Source organism: Cynocephalus volans, chromosome 8 (assembly GCF_027409185.1).
Source record: "Cynocephalus volans isolate mCynVol1 chromosome 8, mCynVol1.pri, whole genome shotgun sequence".
Taxonomy (NCBI): Eukaryota; Metazoa; Chordata; class Mammalia; order Dermoptera; family Cynocephalidae; genus Cynocephalus; species Cynocephalus volans.
The window spans coordinates 130,665,906-130,681,124 of record NC_084467.1 but is presented as its reverse complement, the minus strand read 5'-3'; the positions used below and the strand labels follow the sequence as shown (position 1 = coordinate 130,681,124).

Genomic DNA, 15,219 nt, shown 5'->3' with positions numbered 1-15,219 from the left:
GGGAGGGGGCGGGCCGAGGAAGAGGCCGGTCGAGAGCGCGCGCGTCCAGGCCCCTTGGCGCGGCGTGCGCGCTCCTGAGGGCGGAGGTGTCTCTTCGGCCTCGGGGCGGCGCGCTCACGCGCGTACACATGCCCGCCTGGCCGCGGTCTGGCGGGGGCGGGGGAGTGCGGACCTGACCGAAGGTCTAGAGTGTTTCGGCCTTTGAGAACCCCCCTGAGGGGTAACTGCGCTCAAGAGCCAGCTTGAAGACAGCTGGGCTAAAGTCCTGCAGAGCGCATCCTGAGTTCTAAAATAATTCTGAGTTTGGGGAAATTATTTTCTTGTTCATAAACTTGATTTAGGTATTTTTATTCTTAATGCCCAGTAATCTTCAGGGAAGTCACCATAAAAAGGACTAACTTTTTCACCAGAAAGGCTTTTCTGTGCCTCTTTCAAGGTAGGTCTTTGTGCTTATTTGTTGATTTCTTCTGTGAGAGAAGATTGAAGAGGGAAAAGACTGGAGATTCAAGAGGGAAATAACCTGCGGAGAATGAACAGGAAAGCGTTAAGCACGATCGTGTATTTACATAAAAACATATCCTCATTTGCACCTTTTTATCCTTTGGGGTAATAGATTTGGGGATATAAACTAGGTAGAAATCAAATAAACCAACTCTTTTTGGCTACAAATATTGTGTTGATCCTTGAACTGTGGATATCCTTCTTCCTAGATCCCGCAGCCAGAAATGGCCTGTAAATTTTCTGAACCTCCTTAGAACTTGTTTTCTGTAGGTTTGTGGCATCTAATGTATTCAACCTGTTAATCTGTGCACAGTGCATTGTGCCTGATTCATAAGAAATAATAAAAGTTAATTCGATGAATAAGTAATATGGAGCAGCAAGAGTTGAATGTCTGGTTTGAGCTCTAAAATGGACTTCTTTAGTTTGAAATTCTCCCTTCACTTCAATTCCCCTGCCTTCATTTTACCTACACAGATTAAAAACATACTTAGAGAAATGTGACATTTGTCCAAAAGGCCCTCTCTCCCAAGTTCTTTTTTTTTCCCCCTTTTCCTAGTGTTAATGTCTAAAGATGCTGGGGTATATTAAAGTGTTGTAACTATTTTGTTTTCCCTACCTCCTGAGCTCCTTCCCAGAAGGTCCTTTATTAACCTCTGATCCCAAGAGCCTACCTAGCCCTGGCCCTGACTCAAAAAATGCTGTAAGTTTTGATGACATTTAATAAAGTTAGGGTTAGAATAACACAAATCATCTGTTGATTTCCTGAGACGTATAGGATCTATTAATAAATACGCCAGCAAGTAGACAGTGAGCCTCTACTAAATAGAGTAAAGTAAAGCTTACACTGGGCACCATGAGGAAGTCAACAGATGAGACAGCCATAGTTGCTGCCTTCTGATATCTTCTAATGGGAGGGAAGCTTTTTGAAAAAAAAGGGCAATGCTGTGGTAATTATTGGCATTCAGTAAGAAACTTAGCCACCACAAAAAAGAAAACGTTTTTTTAAACGGTGAATCCAAACAAGTTTAATGTTCCCCAAATTCAGTTCCATATGCCGTTGAAAGCCATAATAGCTGCCTCCAATGACTCTTGCCAGTTAATTCTTCTATTTAAGTGGAGCATGATATCTGAGTCTCTATGGTTGAGCCAATCCGTGTGCCAGCTTGCTAACAAGGAAAAGAAAAACTCTGTCCCGTGGCCACATGTCACTTCTCTAATCACCAGGGGTCATTCTGTAAAACTAAACTTTTCTTCACAGTACAACCTAGATAAGAGACAAGTCACAAGAGAACCTAGATAAGAGACAAGTCACAAGAGAACCTAGATAAGAGACAGTGAAGGTGATTTGGTACAAACTCATCCTCATCACCAGGAAAACAATTCTAAGCACATGCCAAAGAATTAATTACAAAGCATTCTTCATATGATGTGGGCTGCTCATTTCTGTCTCCACTACGGCTTCCTTTGCACTAAGCGTATCCTAGCTGCCCTGGTCCATGAAAGGACTGAGGCTCTCAATTTGGGAGAAGGTGTTATCAAATATTCTAGCATGATTCATTACATGTTAGAAACTGGTGGCCCGGGTTCAGATCTACGACATGTTTTGCGCTCTAAAAAAATTAGCCAAGCTTAAAAGTGAAAAACAAAAATAAATAAATAAAAACAAGATTTCACATACATTCTAGGCTTCTCTTTAAAAAGTGGAAGATTCGGTAATAGTGGGCTTACATTCTCACATGACAACAGTCAGATACAGGACATACAAAGTCCCTTTTGCCAATGTCTCCACATTCCCTCTTGTACTTTATACTACCTTGTTTCCCTCATTTTAGCTCTGTGACTCCAATTTATAATATACTATCAAAAACCTGGAAAGAAGTTAAACATTGAACAATAATGGAAGAATTTAAACTGGTATTTAACAGTGTGGAATATTATATTGCTTTTATATTGGACATTATTGGTTGATTCCCAGCGTAAATTTCCCCCTTCTGCAATTGCGAGGCAGGAAAGGATTTGAGTGGGATTAGGCCCATCTCCAGCTCCAGGTGTGGGCCCTGACTGATGTACCACAATCAACCTAATCTCATCTTCACCTGACTCCCTCAGTGTTTCTGGATAGGCACTGATACAGGTCTAAATTGGTCCAATCATATGGAAAGACAGATTTTGTGATTGTTGGGAAATGAAAAGTGCTGTCTTTCTTACTCCAGCTGGTGTGATGGGTGGATGTGAGTCCTATCCTTACTGCAGCAACTTTGCTACAATGAGGAAAGCTGGCCTGAGGATGAAGCTGACACATGATGGAAAAGCTCAAACTCAGCTTGAAGCCTACTCTCCTTCCTCTGGATTTAGTAACTTCTCTGAGCCAATAAATTTTCTTACTTGCAGCCAAAGCTAAATTTTTCTGTGCATGTTACAGAAAAAAGAGAATTATGTGATTCTTCAAATGATGCATTGCCAGTGGAATAAATAGGTAACCTATCTGGCAAGATTTTAGAAGGTCTTGAAGGGAACTTGACCACCACCAAAAATCCTTCCCTGACTAGATTACTTGATGCCTGAGAACCCATCACTATGCCTTTTTTTTTTTTTACTTTGACTTAAAACCTGTGTCCTATTTAGATCAACTTTCCCTAAGAAGAGCACCTCATGTCTCTAATCAATAATCTTGTATAAATGAATTTATCAGATGGTTTTTGCACAGTTTTTTGATGTGGAAAGATTGGAATAAAGACACTAGCTACCTGAGGAAGGGGGAAATCACAGACAGAGCAAAAGATGTAATTGAGGTGAGACTGGAGATACAAAAGAAAAACTTTTCTATTTCACAGTTTTATGTAGGGCTGAAATTCAATTTAACAAGTTTTGACAAATGTATACACCTGTGAAACCATCACCATAGTCAACACAGTGAACATACCCATCATCCCCAAAAGTTTCCTTGCGCCCCTTTGTAATCTCTCCCTCCTACTCTGCCTCATCTCCCCCATCCTCAGGCAAACAGTGGTCTTATGTCATTATAGATTAGTTGCATTTTCTAGAGTTTTCTCTAAAGGGAATTATACAGTATGTGTTCTTTTTTGTGTTACTTTTTCCACTTAGCATAATTATTTTGAGATTCATCCATGTTGTTGCGTGTGTCAACAGTCTATTCCTTTTTAGTCTTTCAGTCTCGTGCATGTATCCCGTTCCAGTACCCACTTGAGCCATTGGGCTTCAGCGTGTACTCGCCTTCAGCATCCTCTAATGCTCTGTTTTTCTGTTTTCCTTTTTCTAGAACCTGGGAATTTCCCTTTCTTGCTTTCAGGCTTGGCAAAATACGTTTGCAGTTTTTAAAGTTATTATCCAGCGTCTTCATATTTTTGGAAAGGTGGAGAGTCTTCTCTTTTAAGCCAAGTTTGCCATATTAATCTGAATTAGGTTAAATTTTTTTTTTTTACAATCTAAAGAAAGTCTGTTGAAAAGGAACTCTATTTTTTTAACCATGCAAAGAGACTATATAGTTAAAGAGGGAGGCTGCCTCTCTGTACATATGGCATGAGGCATCTTAGCAGAGTTCTTCCTCCCTACCCCAGTCTTTCCAAACACAGCTTTGGCAGTAAACCCCAAGTTCCCTTGAAGTACTTGCCACAGGCCTAGTAAATTCTAGGTTTTGGACATATAAGAAATATTCCTTAAGTACATATGTGTTGCAGAAAAGCAACTTCAAAAATTACAAATACTTCCGTGGCAAAAAGAGGAAAATTACCACTTTCCTCTTCTGAGTCAAGGGAAATCCTTGACTCCACCTTCTCACCGCCCCCTGCCCCTTCCTCCAAGACTTTTTTTAGTCCCTTTTCTCTTTGCCACATAAAAAATAATCTGCATATTTGAAAAAAGATGTATGTCTAAATTCTATGAGAGTCTGTCTAATATAAAAGTAAATAAGAATTATTAAATGACAAATGCTGTTGCTTCAGAATGTACTAAAAGATTCCTAACACTTTGGCTAACACTTTATCAATTTCAGGAAGATTATTACTACTCTTTAATTCTTTGATTTGATGAACCTACATATATAATTGCTGATCATTTCAAATTTCATACCAAAATTTAGGTTTTAGGATTATTTTCAATCAGAATTGTATCCTACAATTATATTCAAAATATCTTTTTTCATAAAGTAGATGATGAGTAAATGGATGTTCATTATGTCAGTCTCTATCTATACCTTTTGGTATATTTAAAATCATATAACCTTTTTGGGGTTTTTTTGTCAGCTAGCCAGTACCAGGATCCAAACCCTTGACCTTGGTGTTATATAACACTGTGCTCTAACCAACTGAGCTAACCAGCCACTCCTCATAATCATTCTTATTTGAATTCTACCATCAATTTGAGCCTTACTTTGGATATGTACCCTTTAGTCTCTTTTGTAGAATTGATCTCTCTCTCTATTGTGCCCCTACAACACCTGGTACATACTTTTTTACAGCATCTATAACACTTTCTTACATTTTAAATTTTTAATGACTATCTTTCTCCACTAGACTAAGATCTCTTTGAAAACAAAAGTCATATTAGTTGTATTAGTCTGTTTCTGTTGCTTATAATAAAATACCTCGGTAATTTATAAGAAAACAAAATTTATTTTTTTAATTTGAGATTCATCCATGTTGCTGTGTGTGTCAGTAGTCTATTCCTTTTAGTCTTTCAGTCTCACAGCATGTATCCTGTTCTCCTGAGGCTGGGAAGTCCAAAGTCCAGGGAACACATCTGGTGAAGGCCTTGGTGGTGGTCACAGTGACCCAGGGGTCTCAAGTGGCAGAAATGGCAGAGCAGAGAGATAGCTCCTCATGTGCTCTCCTTTTTAAAGCCCCCAGAACCATTCCCATTATTTCAAGAATGGATCAATCCATTCAGGAGGGTACAGTCCTCACAATCTAATCACCTCTTCAAGGCCTCACCTTTCAATTACCATAAAAGGATTTCCCATCCTCAATAGTTACAATGGGGATTAAGCTTCAATGAGGTTGGGAAGGCATTCAATTTACAGCAAAAATAATGTCTTTTTTTCCAAGTACCTAAGAATTCAGTAAATGTTTAGTGTATGAATGATTGAATGAATGAATTCATTCACAAATTTGTGTTAGAAATTTCTGAGACACTTCTCAGTGAAACAGAGAGTTTAAATAATATGACAAATTACTGAGTTTCCTGATAATTGATCATGAGTTAATCTTCCTTTGGTTGCAAGTGACAGAAATGTTCTCTACATAGGGGAAGGAAGCATTTAAAGAAAATTAAATCTATAGTACAGTTAAGAATCTTTACCAATAATTCTAACATACAGTAATCAATGTTAGACCTAACCATTTTATTAGAAGAAATACATTTAATTCTCTATGCTAGAGACTCCTAACTGCTTGCCTCAAAATCCATTTTCTCCTTCCACCTTAGTAACAGAACCCCAAATTTATTCAGCATTAAAATGTGCACAGGCAGAAGACTGTAATTCCTGGCCTCCCTTGAAGCCACGTATTCTGGCAAATAACAGGTAACTGGGAAATTTGCTTCAAAGAAAGAGACTGGGCTCTTCTCCCTCTCTTTCCTCCTACTACCTGGAACATAGTTATGATGTTGGAACCTAGCAAGCATCTTGAACCAGAGGATAAAGCCACTCTAGGAATGATGAAGTGATGAACTGGAAGAAGTTTAAATCCCTGATGAGTCTGTGGAACCTCTAACCCACCTGAAATGCCATCTTCCAAACTTCTTTTATGGAGAATGAAAGCGTATCTGTTTATTTATTTAGTTAGTTAGCTAGTTAGTTATGGCTGGTCAGTACAGGGATCTGAATCCTTTACCTTGTGAAAGCTTGTGTATTTAATCCACTATTTTTTTTTCTTTTTTGCTTTCACTCATTACAGCCAAACTTAATTCTAACCACTATTCTTACCCTAAATCCTTATATTAGGATCATATTCCTTCTTAATTGATTCATATGATTTTAGAAAAGAGAATCAAAATAGTTGCATAATACTGTAATTCCTTTTAAATTAAAATTATTTGTTTGGATTCATTATATCCAGAAGAATAGCTTATATAGAAAGTTAGGATGAGAATTTCAGTAATTATGTTACCGTAATAATCGTGGCTAAAAGGTTTTTTCATTTTTTTTAAAGTCCATTTTGGTTTGATAATCCTTTTACTGAAAGTACAATGCACTTTTCCCTATCTTTGGAAGACTGAATTTTTTAATTCAAAGTTTTAATTTATTTATCTCATAAAGTTTGAGTACTCTACATTTATTTCAGGATTCTAGTGTAGTGATTGGTAAAGAAAACTAATACAAGAATTGTAAAAAAATTTTATTTTATAAATTTGCATTTCCAATGCTTTTTCCTCCTAACGCTTGTATCTGAAAGTTTTGAAAGGTTTCCACCAACTGTTCAGTAGAAAATCTGTGTACTCATTACATTGAGCTAGCATGACTTATGAGATATAGTCAAAACATAACTGTTCTCTTGAAATTAACTCAGTGGGATGAGTTTTTCCCCAGCACTGAGATGAAAATTTCAGCAAATCTCATGACTTTCCTGCTCACTTGTAGAAAGTAAAGTCTCACATTTTAAAATCACAAAATCCAGCCTCAGTTTGACACTTAGAAAGGAAAGCTTTAGAGAAAAGGAATATTGTCAGCTTCTTCTCTGTTCACTGTTCACATTCTCTCCTACTCAGTGACTGCTGTTAGTGACTCTCTGGGCTGGAGTGCAAAGAGGTAATAGGAAAAAAGGGAACAGAAACGTCTTAATTGACTGGTCCTGTGGTGAGATGGCTTTGTACTCTCTGAGACTAGCAGATGTTTAAAGTTGACTCTTTCTCTTGTGGGCACTTTTGTGAGTTCCTCAGGGGCTCACATGCTTGGCCACTCAAACTACAACTCCTCTAACACCTTCTGTGATATAAGCCATATATTCTATTCCTCTCGCTGCCATTTCTACCTTCATCTCAGATTTTTTTTGGCAATCCACATCATATCGTTCTTCATGTTAGAGCCCAATTGACATCTCAGGAAGGTCTCTTGGGAAGGAGGCAAAAAGAGCTCCAGACTGGCATTCTCTTTCTGGCCCTCCAGATTTTCCTGAGGGGAGTCAGACATCAGTTCCTTTAGACCTCATCATTCCCACTGTAGTTCTTGGAACAATTCCAGAGGAAGCTCCACTGAGTAGGCCTAAGGTAAGGGGCAGGCACCCTCCCCTCCTGCACCCTAGTGAGAGGGGCATAGGATACATACCATAGCTTTCTCTAAAGAACACCTCTTTACAAATGCAGTCTCAATTACCACACCTGATCTTGGTGGTTTTTAAGAACGACCTAACCAGTTGAAACTTGCTTTGAAATTTCTGCTTACTGGTATGGTACTTCACTCTGAAACATCACACCTGTTGCATTGGAGTGCTTAGGCCAAATTTTTGTATGGAACCTTTTGTTACAATTGTTACAGCTTCAGGTCTCAAATAGCCAGGCTTCTCAAAGGTATATTTAACAAAGAGAACATTAGCACAGTTTCCCAATAAATTATGCTTTTAAAATTAGAACGTTTTATTAGAACAACAGGAATACAAACTGATCATAATAATCACAAAGTAGTCACTAACGTATAAAGTAAAATTTGGTATTTTTCTTTGTGATCAGTAAATGTTATCGATAGAGTATGTAATTCTTCCATCCTTTTCCCTACTCCACCATAAATGTTTTTACACCTAAGAAACCCTCCACTAACAAACCCTGAATTCTTCATCTCAGAATAAAAAAACTCTCTCAGAATATAGATGTTATTGCCCTCGTTAAAATGAAACACCTCTCTAAAAATCAAATGCTCTAGAAATTTGTAACTGCTTCCATTTATGGAATAATTCCAATGACTGGCTATTCTACACAGCTTGCGACTGAGTTAAAGTTCTTTATGACTTAACTCTCTCTTCTCCAAAGAAGAAAGAAAAAAAAAGGCGGGGGTGGGGGGAATGGTATGATTACCTTCTTACTTTCCCCCTGCCTCCACCCATCAGGATAAGATATAACAACCTTAGCTTACTTTTACATACCCACCAAAATCCTGACTTTCAAGGGATGTTACTTCAAAGTCCTCCCCTTCACCCGTGGTCAAAGCTTACCATTTAATTTTTACTTGGTCATATTGGTTTAATAGTAACTATTTCCATTCATTCATTCATTGAACAAATATTTATTGAGTTCTTCTCAAGTAAATGGTACTATTTTAGGTACTGAGGATACAATAGTAAACATGACAAAAAAAGTCCAGGTCCTTCATGGATATTTGTGGAAAACACCAGCAGTAAACAAATAAATAAATGGACAGTATAATGTCAGGTGGTAATAAAGGCAATGAAGAAAAATGAAACAGCGTAGAGGAATAGGAAGTGCCATTTTAGATAGGGTAGTCAGGGAGGGCCTCTCTGGGGAAATGTGTCTGGGCTGTACAAATGGCCTGAGATGACAGAGTCCTTGGTCTGCTCTAAGAACAGCAGGGAAGGCAGTATGCTTGGGGCCAGTGAGTAAAGGGAAAATGGTAGGAAATGAGTTTGGATGAAGAGCTAGTGGCTCTTTATAAACCATAGAAAGAACTTAGATTTTGTTCTTTTTATTTGTTTCTCTTTACTTTATTTGGTTATATTCATTCTGCTTAACTCCTCCTTGCTATGCTGCAGCCCCAGTGCCCACGGAGGCAGAGCCAGAGGTTTAAGAGGGCTGGGGGTGGCTAAACATGAGCATGTGACAAGGATATGGGGCTGGGGCACACAGAGGAGCCTCCAGAGGCAGGCAGACCAGACCCCATCAGCTCAGATGTCCTGGCTGTGGAGGGTGTGAGGAAACCCATTCATGACACCGCCACCTGGCTCCTGGTCCTCGGCAGAATTGTTGTGGGTCAGATGGACCAATGTACTGCCACCCAGGAACCCTCTCAGTGGATCCAGAGCCTCTGTCCTTGCTGGGCCTCATCCAAGAACATGGACTTGGGAAATGACCATGGGTAGCCAGGACCTCATCAGACCTTCACAGGAAAAACCATCCTGGGGATACCCAGCCCACTAGGCTCAGCAGGGGCTATGTCTCAGGCCACAGGAGTGAGAACCATCATTATTTTTGGAAGAGCCCTGGAACAGGGAGGCTACATTCTTGCTCGGGCCTCCAGGACACCCTGTCCTTCCACAGGTGCTAAAAGGATGAGGTGGTGATGATGGCCTCCTCCGGCTGTCATAGCAGCTCCTCTGGGCCATGATAAAAAGGCACTTGTGTCTGCTCTCTGGAAGTCAGGGTGCTCGGCCACAGATGCCAGCGGCTGCATTATGCGGCCACGTCAGAAGAAGGCTGCTGCGGGCCAAGCCAGGCTGCCATGCCACCTCCCCTCCACAACCTCCCCCAGGGTGAGGAGCCTCCTTCAGCCTTGAGAAAGTGGTAAAATTCTTCACAATTTATTGCTGAGCATGACCTCATGATGACCTGGCAGTGGTGGTGCCAGTCGGCCATGAAGTCCCTCCACCTGCTGACCTCCTGCTGCATGGCAGGGAACTCTTGCTGCACAAAGTGCTACATGTTGGCCAGATTACAGCTGTTGGCCTAGTTGTGGCTGATGGAGATAGTGTCGTCCTGGAAGGAGCAGGACACAGGCTGGCCCAGGAGCCCACAGTAGGCACCACTTCCTCTCTTCCTGCTTGTTCTGCAAGCACTGATCAGGGCCTCCTGTGCCAGGCCCAGGGCCCCAGGTGGGCAACTTGGGAACACACTGTAAGGCCCTCACCCATCTCCCAACAGCAACAGTTCATCAGGGAAGAAGGCACCAGGCTGAGGTCTTCACAGGCCACAGCTGACCCAGAATATGTGGGCCCAGGGGAGAAATGTGGCAGGGGGTGACACAGAGAGGCCCCAGCCTCTCTGCGGCATGAAGCCCCATCCCACAACACTGTAGGAAGTCAGGAGACAGGGGCTGCGGGCCAGCAGGGGCCTGTGTAGCCTCATGCGTGTCACAGGTGGCATGTGGCTGCCTCGCCAGTTTGTGGACTTGGTGGTGCCACCCACTGGGCACAAACACCATTTTGCAGACCTCCTGTGTGACCTCCAGGGCTGTGACCTCCCTGCCCTGCAGGTGCACTAGGTGCAGGCAGACATAGAGGCGCTAGGAGGAGGTCACATTGCAGGGCAGGCCACTGTGAATATCCTGCAAGGTCTCCTCCTGCCCAGGAGAGAAGAACCACTTCCGCCTCCTGCAGATGTTGACAGACAGCTGAAGGAGTGGAAGATGGTGTGAAATGGCAATCTGCGACAAAGCTCTTTGTTCCTGCCCAGTGGGGCCAGTGTAGGCTTTGCTTCTTCTGAGTGGGTGACCAAGCTCAGCATCCCACAAGCCTCCAAGTGAAGGGTGGGGCTTACTCACATGGGACAAAAACCACCAGTTCAAAACCCTCCTCAGGTAGATGTGGTAGAAAAATCATCTGGACCGCCTTTAGAGAACCTAGCGAGGGGGAGCAGGACCTGAGGGGACACTACAGCAGCCAATTCAGAAGAGGATAGGCCTGACCTGGAGAAGTGGGGTGGAGAGGAGAAGCCTGTCCTAGGGGCATCCGAGAGGCAGGGGCAGGTAGGGCTGCAGGTGAGATGGGAGGATCAAGGGGAGCTATCAGGGACGACTGGGCACACGGTAAAGTGACGCGTGACCTCAGCCCATCTGTTCCTCACCACTGCCAATACCATGCAGGCATCGTGAAGCATTCACCGTCCTATAGGAGGAAGCTTCCAACCATGCTGAAGACAGGCTTTTTAAAAAGCTGATTAAAAGTCCTGCAGAGGTGCCGCTCTTTGAGGTAGAGACAGCCTCGGGGACAGAAGCGGCCCCCTGGCTGTACTCTTTCTAGTAACTGAAAGAGTCTCTGCAGGGCATGTGTTCTTTGGAGTTCAGTTGTACTCCCGGACCCCGCAGTTTGCAACGGCCACAGCCACGTCTCCTACTTCCTGGAGCAGACAGTGGAAGCTGGACTTCCCCGCGAGCGTCACCCACAGCCGCCGGCGGGGCACGCAGGGCACGTGAGGCACGCAGGGCAGCAGGTAGCCCCGGAAGAAGTCGGCGTGGGTGTGGGTGTCTGGCTCCTCACCGAAGGCCACACGACCCGGCCCCGCTGGGGACACGGCCCCCAAGGCTTCTGAAGTGGCGCTTGGAGAAGGCAAGTGCGTCGCGGTCCATCCGGCCAGGCTGGGCGCGGAGACGTGGATGCGCGGGCTGCCTGGAAGCTCGAGCACCGAGCCTCACTTCCGGGCCTAAATTTTGTCGTAAGTTGATGGAAAGGCTTTTGTAGCTGGCAGATAAGGGGATCTGAACCCTTGACCTTGGGGTTATAACACCACGCTCTAACCAACTGAGCTACCCGGCCAGCCAGTTCCACGCTTTAGAAAGATCTGTCTGTAGTGTTGAGAGTGAACTGTAGGGAAGCAAGGGCAGAAGCGGGGAGACCAGTCAGAAAGCTAGTCTAGAAGATTGATTGGATTTTGTATGTTGAAGATAGAGCCAACAGGATTTGCTGATGACCTGAGAAGGAAAGATTATTTTAAGAGTTTGGTGGGAACACTGGGAAGGGAGCGAACGGAGTTGGGGGCTGTCCAACGTTAAAAAATCTGAGGTTCTGGGCCGGCCCCGTGGCCACTCGGGAGAGTGCGGCGCTTGGGAGCGCAGCAGCGCTCCCGCCGGGGGTTCGGATCCTATATAGGGATGGCCGGTGCGCTCACTGGTTGAACGCGGTGCAGACGACACCAAGCCAAGGGTTGCGCTCCCCTTACCGGTCACAAAAAAAGACACCCCCCCCCCAAAAAAAAAAATAAATCTGAGGTTCAGTTTCACATTTTAAGTTTGACAAAGATTAGACATCCAAGTGAAGATTTTGACTAAAAAATAAATAAATATGTAATCTTGGGTTCAGGTCCAAGCTGGAGAGAGAAATTTGAGACTCATTAACATATAGATGGTTTTCTTTCTTTTTTAACAATCTCAAAAATTACAGGAAAGCTGCAAGTATAGTACAAACCACTTTTTTCGTTAGTCATAGGAGAATAATGACCAAGGCTGACCCAATAATAACATAGCAAGAATACTGACCCAATGCCCCCTTACCTCCTTACACTTAGTGTGTTCTTCCTACACATAGGGACATTTTCCTGAATATACAATAAACCCATCAAAATCCAGAAATCAAAACTGGCTTAACAGATGTTCCAGGATTATCTTACACTTTTGCTGCCCCAGTACTGGCATCAGCCATTTCTCCAAGAGACATGGTTACTTTCGTGGAGAATGGTATTTAGAAGCCAAAACCTAGGGACTAAATGTGCTCAGTTGCTATTAGGGTGCTGCTATTCCCAGACTCTCTCAGTGGACAGAGCTAATATAGAGACAGAGACAGAGATTCATAAACACATACACATTTTTAGATATATACATTTATTTCTATATCTTTATATCTCTAACTATCTAGATCTATAACCATAAATTCCCACAAATACCTCCTGTTCCAACTCAACATCACAAGGTTTATTGTAGTTTTCTTCTTTTACATCTGCAGTGAGAAACCTGGATCCTACTTTTTAATATATTATGCAAGCAACTCCCCTGTAAGTAGCAGATCTTCCAATGTCACCACCACTTTCTTCCCTGCCCAGATGCCCTTCCTCACCGCACTCAGGCTCTGACATTCACACTTATCTGTCCCTCTCATGTGGATGCCCTCCTTATTCTGCTTAGGCTTTGACTCCTCATGCATGTCCAGTTTTCTGTGTGGATACCTAATAGCTCATGCCAGTCTGTCCTTCTGCTTGTATGTCCTACTCACTCTGCTCAGGCTATGACTATCCATACTAGTCAGTCCTCTTATACATGTACCTTCCTTACCTATACTGGACTCCAAAACCCCACTGTGAGACTCTCTGATTCTCTCCAACTCAGGCCCAGTTCCAGCCTTGCTCTGTTCTACCTAATGGCTTTGGGAACAAATCATTAAGAAAGGGAAGGGGGAAGGGGAAAAAGGAAAGGGAAAAAGAAAGCCATATATATACTGGTTGAGAGCTTCTAGGGTAGATAGAGAAAAGGATAACTAAGCTTTGGGGCCCTTCAACTTTGACATTTACTTGTCAAAGTAATGAGGAACAAAACAAGTAAACTGCAAAGGAGCCAAAGACATAGGGAAAAACAAGGAGAGAGAGGTTTATCAGAAGCCAATGTAGAATGTGTTCCAAGAAGATGAACTGTGTTAAATACTACTAAAAGGTCTAGCATGATGAAGACTGAGAACTCAGCATTAGGTTTAGTGATAGGGAGGGAAATGGCATACTTGGTGAGTATATCATTGGTATTACCAGTGGAATAGTGAGGGCAAGAAACCTTACTGGAATGGATTCAAGATAGGGTGAGAGATGATGACATGGGAACAGCAAATATAGATAATTCTTTTGTGATTTTCTTTCTTTTTTTTTTTTTTTTTGTCTTTTTCGTGACCAGCACTCAGCCAGTGAGCGCACTGGTCATTCCTATATGGGATCCGAACCCGCGGCGGGAGAGTCGCCGCGCTCCCAGCGCAGCACTCTACCAAGTGCGCCACGGGCTCGGCCCCTTTTGTGATTTTCTGCAAAGAGGATTAAAGAAATGGGGTAGTGGCTAAAGAGGGGTGTGAGTTCAAGGGAGAGTTTCTTTTATTAAATGAGAAATATTTAATATATTTGTACATTGGTGTTAATGATCCTACAGAAAGGGAAAAATTGATATAGGAAAGAGATGGGATAATTTTAGAAGCAAAAGGGGTCAGGACTCAGAGAACAAGAGGAGAAGTTAGACTCAGACAGAAACAGGAACAGTTCAGCCTTTGTAATAGGAAGGAAGGTAAGATGCAAGTAGGTGAGAAGAATTAGTGAGGAGAGACTGTGATAGTTCTCTTGTTTGTTTGTTGCAGGGGGAGGGAGGGCGGCTGGCCAGTACGAGGATCTGAACGTGATAGTTCTCCTCTAATTGCTTCTTTTTTCTCACTGAAATAAAAAGCAAGGTCATCAGCTCAGAGGCAGGAGGGAGGAAGGGGCTTGAGGGGAAGAATGCAAGAGTCAGATGACCAGGGAAATGTAAAGAATTGCTGGGCAACACTGAGAACCCACTTGAGGCTTGAGGTCATAATGTTAAAGTGAGTCCAGTCAGCATGATAATTTGGTTTTCTCCAGTTGATTAGGTGCAGGCACTGAGTAGGTGAGAAGTTATGTTTCACTAGACCTGGGGTTTTGCCAAGCAAGTACCAAAAGAGAAAAGTGCAAGGGTGTTGAGGATGTGAGCTATGACTGCTCATTGTACAAACCATCTCATGAAGGAGTTTACAAAATATTAACCATGTAATATTTAAAATGCATTTTAATAAAATTTAAAATAATGGGCCGAGCCCGTGGTGCACTTGGGAGAGTGCGGTGCTGGGAGCGCAGCAACGCTCCTGCCGCGGGTTCGGATCCTATATAGGAATGGCTGGTGCACTCACTGGCTGAGTGCCGGTCACGAAAAAAAAAAAATTAAAATAATTATTATAAGGTAGTTTCACCATAGTGACACATGTATGTGTGTGTGTGTGTGTGTGTATACTGTATTTATAAAAAACATATAAATATATAGGTAAACAAAATATTATCTTCTTGACTGTAACT

At 42.6% G+C, this 15,219-nt stretch overlaps 1 pseudogene; it reads right to left on the bottom strand.

The window, feature by feature from the left end:
• Positions 1-9,676: 9,676 nt before the first annotated feature.
• LOC134384388 (2-oxoglutarate and iron-dependent oxygenase JMJD4-like) lies at positions 9,677-12,827 on the bottom strand (annotated as a pseudogene).
• Between the last annotated feature and the right edge of the window lie 2,392 nt (positions 12,828-15,219).